The 9,974-nt window shown below is 43.9% G+C and overlaps 1 pseudogene; it reads left to right on the top strand.

Annotated features, from left to right (window-relative positions):
- The first annotated feature begins 5,918 nt into the window (after positions 1 to 5,918).
- Positions 5,919 to 6,461, top strand: LOC102760421 (annotated as a pseudogene).
- Positions 6,462 to 9,974: the final 3,513 nt, after the last annotated feature.

The following is a 9,974-nucleotide window of genomic DNA, read 5'->3' on the forward strand; positions in this document are numbered from 1 at the left end:
CAGCCAGCCTTCCTGTGGTTCTGGATGATGTCCGTTTCGTCTTTTAGTTGTATTTTTGAAGTGGTTGTTCAAGGCAGCAAACTCCGGTGTTTACCTATGCCGCCATCTTGGTTTCTCCTCTCATCCATGTTTCTATCTCTCTATCCTCCCTTCCTCTCTGAAATCAATAAAAACATTTTTTAAAAGTTTTAATGGATATATGTGGAATAAATTACTGAATTAAAGTAAAGCTACCCCAAGGTCCATTTCATCTTCACTGGGACACATTTAAGGATGGGGTGGGGAGCAAAATGAGGAAGACTCACTGGCTCCTTTACTGCCCCCTTTCCAGGAAGTAGACGTACTGGTTGTTTTAAGAAGCGTTGATGGAACGAGGGACAGTCTTGTATACATGAGAGTTGATAGTCAAACTGTATCAAGCTCTGTCATTAGCAGCCTCGGCTCTCTCCTCCGTAAAGTGGAGACTGGAAATAGTGCCAGAGTCATGGTTATGATGAAGACTGAATGAGATAATGGCACATCCAGACCGTGGCACATGATAAGAAATTATTAGCCGAAGGGATAGAAAGCTCTGTGATAAGAAACGGGGAGGAAAGAATTCAATTAGTTCTTCAGTCTTGTTTTTTGTCTTCACTCCCTTTACACTAGAGCTGCTGAGGGGTCTCATTATTGCCCCGTGGACTTTAGGCCCAGGAGTCTACAAAGGTGACCATATTTATTCACTATGGCAGCAAGTTCACGCCTGGGCATAGACCCAACAGAAATGTGTGCAGATGTTCACCAAAAGGCCTGCACAAGAATGTTCAAAGTAGCATCCTTTGTAATATCTTTAAACTGGAAACTACCCACAAAGTAGAATGGACAGTACCTAGCCATCAATAATAAATTTTAAAAATTGACTACGTCATCAATAGCAGAACAGATCAACTGTGGTACACTCACCAGTGGGCTACCACCTGCAACTACAGCAGCTGAGTGACTCTCCCAGGCATAACATTGACAAGGAAAGCCAGGCTACTGAGAGTGTGTAGGGCATTATTCCACTTACATAACGCACTAGACACAGCCACACTCTTCTAATTTCCACTGTCAGAAATAAGGAGATGGTTACCCTTGGGGGACAGTGACTAGAGGAGACCAAAAGCATCTCTGGGTGATGGTCACGTTCTTGTGCTTGAGGTGGTGCTCATGCAGGGTGAGCACACTGAGGAAAAGCTTGAGCTGTTCACCTAAAATGTGTGTGATACTTCACTAACTATTTTAGCAACTAAGTCAGTGGGCCCTTTGGGCTCAGCATCTGCCTTCTCCAGGCAGGGCTGACTCCTGCAGCATTGCCGATGGAACATTCCTGGAGCTGGAGGTGCTCCCAGGAGGCTGTCTACACACTGCTGACTAGTCCTCACTGCCCACCCTCTAACCTCACCAGATACACTGCACAAATGTGCAAGCAGCTGCAGCCAGCACACTGGCCTGTAGACCTAGCAGGGCCCTTAGAAACTGTGTTGTAGCCAAGGTCAAGACCTCTCCAATCCCCACTGTCCTCCAGAAGTTCAGCCTGAAGGACAACATGGAGATTGTTCCTAATCATTGCTCAAGGGACACAGTGACCTACTGAGCACTGGGCATATGACAGATGAGTCCTTCTATTTCAAGAAGAAAGACAGATGCACAGGAAGAAACAGCCAGCAGCTTTCAGTACAAAAGACCTCAATTGGGAGCTTCTGGAACAACAGAAAGTATATATAATTCAAAAGCCATCTTGACAACTTATATGCTTGAATTTCATAATTGTGATCAGTGTATCCATACTTCAAAAATCCAAATGCCTCCTAAAGATACCTTTTCTCCTTGGCCACTGAAGTTTCAGAAAGACTTTCCTAAAAATCTTGCCAATCACATTCATAATTCCAATCTCCACGGGTATAAAATTCACTGGTTTTGCATGAAAGCCGTACATGAAAGAGTTAGCCCCAGAGCCTAGCTTTTTCTCTTCCCTCTGCTGGTTTTTGGTCTCTTCCCCTAAGGCCCTTGCATAGGGACTGAAATAGGGCCAGTGTGGCTGGAGGAGTGAGATGGGACAGGAGGACACAGCCATTTGTACTTCTTAATCCCTTCAACTTTGTCACCCAGTTCCCAGCCCCCTCTCAAGTGGCACCCATTGGTTTGTTCTCTGTATCTGAGTCTGTTTCTCTTTTGTTTGTTTATTTTGTTTTTTAGATTCCACATATAAGTTAAATCTTGTAGTTTTTCTCTTCCTCTGACATTTCATTTAGCATAATACCCTCTAGGTCCATCCATGTTGTCAGAAATGGTAAGATTTCATTATTTTATGGGGCTGAGCAGTACATCACTGTGTATATGCACCACATCTTTTTCACCCAGATGGCTAGATGGACACTTAGGTTGCTTCCATATCCTAAAGCCCTCACTTCTTGACTTTGCGCATTACCCGACCCTCCGAGCTTCAGTGACCTCCTCTGTGAAATATGTTCTGTGTCTCCCAGAGAAAATGCTTATAAAGTTCCAACACAGTGCCTAGTGCCCAGCCAGTGGTGACCAGTGATATTTGTGGCATAAACATAAAGGAGCACTTTTATCCTATCGGGTTGCTGCAGAAACAATTTACTGGCACCCCAAAGCCAAATCCGAACATAGAAAACTGACACCAATTCCTTAACTTGTAGAAAACAAATAAGATCTCAGGAAAGATGTACCTGCCACCTTATACAAATCAGTCACTGTTCTGTTAGACTTTCTGGTACATTTTCTATTCCCAAGGAGGTTCCCACTCTAAGAATGGTTAGAGGGTGCAGCCAGAGGCTGTTTAATGGCGATGAACAATGCTGTATATTGTAGGCTTTTGATTGACATTGGAAAGACTTTCAACAGTTTCTCAAAGGCAATAAAGAATTCTTCTTTCATCCTTCAACTTCTCTTTAATGGAGATCATTCGAGTGTTATTGGGCTGAGCTGTGATGCTGCTGGCAGAAACAATGGGTGCCCTTTTTGAGTTTATACCTTAGGTTGGTCCCTGTCTGACCACTTTGTTCTCCTGATGAAAAGATGACTCAATTTCCAAAGTAGAAATGGTTTGATGCTTTCAGCCAATTCAGGAGGAAAGCAGCATAGCTTAGTTACATGAAAACTCTTTTTTAAGCAAACTGCCCTGGAGTTTTCCTTGATTGCAGCCTCTAACATCAATTGAATGTGAAGTGTTGACCTTTCCTAGGCGTCTTTAGATAGTAAATCAACTCCAAGCCCTCCCGTACTTACTACGATATACCACATACTGTGTATGCATTCATTTTTTTAAGCTTCAAACTCCCTCTACCTCCTGAAAATATCCCCAGTAAAATAATGTTTCCTTCCTTTTTTGTATCTCCAAATCCTAAAATATACAGTGTCCAAGTAAAATATTTAGGCTGCAGGGTGGGGGTTGGGTGGCTCTGACTTTTGTCATGAAATAGTTTCTTCAGTTCTTATTGTTAAGTGGTTTTTCCCAAGAAATGTGTGGTGCTTACTAGAATACCGACTACATGCACACCCCATTGGTGTGCAGTTTCTAAGTATGCAGATCACGGTCCTGATCTCTTCTAGCTGAAAGTTAGGTTACTGGGCATTGCTTGGGGTCTGGGTTAGTCAGATGTGGGTCTGAACTCCAGCTCCAGCACTGGGGACATGAGGGGCGTGAGACCAGGGCAGTGGGGGAGGGGCAGCCCCCTTCCCCATCAGAGGTCTCGGCTACAGCAGAGAGCACAGCCCATCGTCCGGTGTCCTTTGCTTCAAACCATGTTGGCCTGTCCTTGCCCCTGCTGTGGGGGAACAGGCCAGGACAGGAGTGAGGCACTCCCACTCACAGCAGCCTGCACTTACAGGGGCAGAGACCATAAACCAGGAAATGAAAGATGTAGTTATATACTTTAACACTTGTGGTCTTTATAAAAAGAATATAGTAAAGAAAGTCAGGCCCTGACTGGTTTGGCTCAGTGGATGGAGCGTCGGCCTGCAGACTGAAGGGTCCCAGGTTCGATTCCGGTCAAGGGCATGTACCTTAGTTGCAGGCACATCGCCGGTGGGGGGTGTGCAGGAGGCAGCTGATCGATGTTCTCTCTCATCGATGTGTCTAGCTCTCTATCCCTCTCCCTTCCTCTCTGTAAAACATCAATAAAATATATTTTTTAAAAAAAGTCAGAATGCAAGCTGAAGCCCTGGATGGTGTTGCTCAATGGGTTGAGCATCTTCCTGTGCAATTTCTGGTTCAATTCTCGGTCAGGGCACATGCCCAGGTTGCAGGTTCGATCCCCCGTCGGGGTGCGTGCAGGAGACAAGCAGTCGATGTTTGTCTCTCACATTGACTTTTTTTTTTTATCTTTTATCTCTTTCTCTATCTTCCTCTCTCTCTAAAAATCAATAATAACATATCCTCGGTTGAAGATTAATTTAAAAAAAAAGAATGCAAGTTGGAGATATTTGCAACTTATTTCACTGACAAAGGATCAACAGCACCTATCACATGTAAGAATAAAGGATTCTTTAGAAAAAAAGGGAAGCCTGAATTGCCAAAAAGCATATGAAATGATGCTCAATGTCACTAATAATGAGGGGGCAGCAAATTGCATCCAGTGTTGGCTGAGCCCCAGAAATGACAATAATAACAGAGCAGGAGAAAGGCCCCTCACAAGGTTATGATTAACCTCAGGGGTTGGGGATGGGAGGCCCTGCTCTGCTCCCCCTCTGGACAACCCTCCAGGAATACAATGAGGTTTTTCTCTCTTTAAAAAGTGTTAAAAATCTGAAGCAGCCATGGTCAATGACATCGGAGAAACTTGTGTGGTAGGCACAGCATGTTATTTTCTGCATGATTAAAATATTTCACAATTTTTATAAAGCTCATAAATGATGAAAAGCAAATGAAAGTCTGACACTAGAAATGAGGGTAGACAGAGTCAAAAGAGGACCCCAAGATGCAGAAGCAATTTCCTTGAAACACAGATTTGGAGGGGACAAGAATGGACCCCCACTCCAACCCACTCCCTTGATTTGTAACCAGGGTTACTCATGACCTTGTGAGGCTTTCCCTGCGGAGTCTGGGGCTGATTCTGGGATCCACCTGGCCCACCGTACTGACTGATAACAGGCTATCATGACTGAAGTTTCAATTTTTTATAATAAGAAAGTGATGTTATTAGCCAAGTCCTGATGTTAATAACATTCATTACTTGTTCAAAATGTGGGCACTGGGAAAGGGCAGGACCTAAGTTCTAATCTATCAGAGACTTTCATTTAAATTTTCTGAGGTTTGAGTTTGTCTTCATTTCTAATATTTAAAAAAATAAATAAATCACTGTGAGAGAATATCAGTTCACGTTGGGTCAAAGATAATTATATTACTTTCCAAAATGTCAAGGATTCAGGCTTTTGTATTCTGTGAAATATCTGATCACAGCAACTTGTGTTTCTTTGTGATAACACTTAAGTCAAGTAGCAAGAACCTCTCATTTTAGGCTTGAAATGGACATAAATGTGTGAAAAATGTTTACTAGTATTTTTTCTTGCTCTTTCTGTGGACTCACATAATGAATGGAATGCACAGCTTTCTTTCTTGATTATTGCTTTACAAAGAAATTGTCATGCCTCATTACTCATATTCAAAGAGAGATGACATACTTCATTATAGGATTTTTATATATTGCTAATGTCTAGAAAACTCAGCAGGTTAATTCTCTCTATACAAGATGACACTGATCGAGTGAATTGGACATTATAAAAGCCCACCACTGTGACCTGAGAACGTCATAGAAGAGAGCACCCAAGGACCCAAAAGTCTAAGTCTAGCATCAGGCATGTAAGATTTTACTAGGAGTGACTCCCACCGACAGAGTGCTGGGGAGCGGCAGCAGCCACCAATCTGTGTGCAGACCCAATATTGGAAGAGGATGCTAATTAAAGTGAAGATGCTGACCGGAAAGGAGATTGACATTGACATTGACCCACAGATAAGGTGGAACGAATCCAGGAACGTGTGGAAGAGAAAGAGGGAATCCCCCCACTGCAGCAGCGGCTCGTCTGCAGTGGTAAACAGATGAATGATGAGAAGACAGCAGCTGATTATAAAATCCTAGGTGGTTCAGTCCTCCACCTGGTGTTGGCTCTAAGAGGAGGAGGTGGCTTTAGGCAGTGATGGACCCTCTCTCCATTTTACCTCCTTGCCCTGTCTCTCATGATGAGGCATCATATATCCTGTCACTCTCTGGGGCTCCAGAATCACTGCCCCCTCTCCTGGATGCCCAGTCTTGTGTCTACGGGTAGGAGACTGTGAGGACCCCAGGATGCAGTGTTCCTGTCCCAAATGGCCCCTGCTGGCTATTGGGTTTTAGTTTGCAGTCCTGTGTACTTCCCTGTCTTATGGCTATGTCCCTGGTTGTCAATAAAATATTTCCTGGCCAAAAAAAAAAAAAAAAGATTTTACCAGAAGTTTCTCTAAGATTGATCTAAGAACCATAGTATTCAACAGGTAATTTTTAAAATACTAAGTAGTATAAATTGCCTATAGGAAATGGAAGTTGTGAAAAATTGCTAAAAATGTATCATAAGATTTATAAGAAATGTCCAAATTAAAGAAGCTAAATTATTTATAGCCATTTCAAAGCCAGGTTAAGCAAAGTTTCAGGTATCAGTTTGGAAGAGTCTCTGATAAAATATGACATCCGTGGTCACGGGACAAGTTCTAGCCTCAGGAAACTGCAGTAGAAGAACATGAAGTCCGGAGACATGGGCTCCTTTGTCTCCTCAGTGTGGGGAGGAGAGGCTCCCACCCTCTCTGTTGCCCAGCATGCCTTTCTGACCCCTCCTCCTTGGGAGGAGCCCATTCCGAGGGTTCAAGTAAGGTGAACCCCCTCTTACCTACATAAGATTCTGGGAACCTCGTATTGGCTCCCCAAACCCAACCTGCCCTCTCTACCCAACTCTGGGTCCTGAAAGACCAATCAGCTGGCCTGTGTCAGCAGCTCCCTGGCACCCTGGCTTCCGTGAGTCACTAGAGAGAAGGGTAGGAGGAAAGTGAGGTCGGGAGCTTATTCCCCAGCTTCTTTCCCATCTGGCGTCACCGATTCTGTCCAAAGGTGCCCTTGGTTCCAGGAACTGCCCCCCTGCCCCTCCAGGCTTAGGAAGGGTGACCACAGCCTGGGCATGTATTCTCTCTCCCGGCTTCCCTGAGTCCTTCCTACAACTTTGCAAATAACCTATTCATTATGTTCTTCTCAAGTTGCCCATCGATTTCCTGCAGGGACCCTGGCTAATGTCCTAGATTCTCTACCTCCAGCTCCACCCAGGGGCTGGGCCCTGGCAGTTCTAGACTGATATCACCAAACCGCTGGTGCTCCCTGTGAAAAGAGAGCCTCCCTCTTAGTGCTGCAGTCAAGTGAGGTGTAGACCTGCGTTTGAAAGAAACCTCTGCAAGAGAGTAAAGGACGATTAGGAAGAAGGCAAACTGGAGGCAGAGAGACTTGTTTTTCTCACACCTTTCCCTGCTGATTCTGGGACCCCCCCGCCCCGTCCCCCACCCCCAGCACACTGGGCCGACTCTGCTAACACGTACTAGGTGCTGGGAATTCGAATGTGATCAGAAACAGCTGAGTCTGCAGTCTGAAGAATTCATTAAATATAAATGTTATCACCTTGAACTGAATTAGACTTTATTTTGGACATTAACATTGTTTGCAAAGTCCCCCAGGTTTAAATGTTCAATGCAGAAGTTTCTGATTTATTTTCCTAAAGTAATGTTAGACTGACCAGAATCACCCAGGTTTGGAGGTTATACCTCATCTGGCCATTTCAGTCATTATGGGACGGTGCACTGTCTCTCTTAATCGCCATGGCAGCAGCGGAGGAAGTTTCTGTTATTAACCGAACATTACAGAAGAGGAAGCCACGGCTTAAAGTCACATACCCAACATGGTAGGGTTGAGATTCAGGCCCTAGTAATTCTGACCCCTCTACTCTTCATCTTAACCCCTACCCTATAGTATAATCTTTCTTGATAATTAGTCTAATCAGACCTAATCTTCTAATCACTAAAAAATTTCCAACAAAATTTAACCTATGGACACAGACAATAGCATGGGGAAGCCGTGGAGTGGGGTGGAGGTTGGGTGGGGAGGGGAGGAGGGAAAAAATGTGAGACATCTGTAATACTGTCAACAACAAAAATTATGCCTAAGAATCATGTGTAGGAACATGCTAAACCCCCATAGCACTTATACCTTCGAAAACTGTGAAAACTTATACCCTGGTGTAGCTGCCAAGGCCAGAATTCTCTGTCAGCCCCAAACCAGACACCAGGCCTGAAACCTTCATGCAGCACACACACAGATGGATCGTCAGCAGCTGGGTAAACTGAAAAAATAATAAAAATGACTCATTTTATAGATGCAAGTATTAGGAAACAAATAAAAATATATACCTAGTGTGGGAGGGAGAACTTGAACTAAACAATGCGTTTAACTTCGTTATAGGAAGTAGGGAAAAGATGGCCAAGGTATAGCAAAATCAATAGATAATTCCAATGCACATTAACCTCCAGATTGAATTGAAATTATTTTTCAAATAAAATTTCCACTGCTAGAGTACCTACTAAGAAACACGTTAGAGGAATATAGTAAAAATACTATTTAATTGCAAGACGACAGTAATTTTCTGAGCGAATGTAAAGCCACCGATGTGTTAAATTTCAAGTTTAACACAGTAATGACATCTTAAACACCAGGAAGCAAAATGACTGCTTGTTTCTGGTGCTTTTTAAAGAATGTATTTGTTTGTCTCCACACCCCCGTTTCTGCCCCAGCTTCTGACTCCTTGGCCATCTGCCCTCAGCTTCCTTGACATGCACTAGGAAAAAAGGGCCAGAGCCAGCAAAACCCAAGACCATTGCTAGTTTCTAGTGCAGGGAGTCCTACCTCAAGACTGAGTTCCAAGCGTCCTTCCTGGAGGTGGAGAAAATAAGGATGAAAAGAACTTTCTACAGTTCAGCTCTGAGATCCAAAACTTAAACCTCTCCAGGCTGAGTGATAAGCCTCTTTTCCTGTAACTGCAAAAACTGTGCCATGTTCAGGCCTCTCAGGGACCTGGAGACCACACCCAACGAGAGCTCTTCAGAGGCCCAGAGCAGCAAGCACCTCCGAAAGCTTGCAGCTCTCTTTCTGAACGTTCAGTCACTACTGATAATCCACAGAAGAGCTGCCTCGCATGTTCAGATGACATCGGTTCAGGATTCGAGTGTCTTTGCCATTGTAATTCGAGGAGGTTCTCAGTGCAATCAGAAACAGAGAAATCACAGCTGGCAGCTACGGGAGGCCAACAGGAAGAAGCGGCACGCACGGAGAGAGGTTGGTCCACACGCTCCTCATGGCACTCAGAGTCCAGGGACAAATGACCCTCCAGATTCTGGATGAAGTACAGTAAGTAGCTTGGAGAGGACTTCTGTGACACTTCAAGAAAGTGTCACTGGCCATCTTAACATATACAACTGCTGGCTTATGTGAGCACCCAAATTCTCCTTTCCATTTTATAACTATGTTTAAATGAAAGCTGACCATCCTCTATATTTTTAAAAAATACTCATTAACTGTCTAAAGAGGAGAATCTATCGGGTTGGTTCTATGTGCTGAGAGAGATATTATATGCACAGATATTTTAGGCATAACAATGTTCTCTCAAATTTGGTTGATATAAATATTAAGTGTTTTTTTTAAAAAATACACTTTATTGATTTTTTTACAGAGAGGAAGGGAGAGGGATACAGAGTTAGAAACATCGATGAGAGAGAAACATCGATCAGCTGCCTCTCGCACACTCCCCACTGGGTATGTGTCTTCAACCAAGGTACATGCCCTTGACTGGAATTGAACCTGGGACCCTTGAGTCCGCAGGCCGACTCTCTATCCACTGAGCCAAATGGGTTAGGGCTAGAGTTCTTA

The sequence above is a fragment of the Myotis davidii genome, unplaced genomic scaffold, assembly GCF_000327345.1.
Source record: "Myotis davidii unplaced genomic scaffold, ASM32734v1 scaffold1055, whole genome shotgun sequence".
NCBI lineage: Eukaryota > Metazoa > Chordata > Mammalia > Chiroptera > Vespertilionidae > Myotis > Myotis davidii.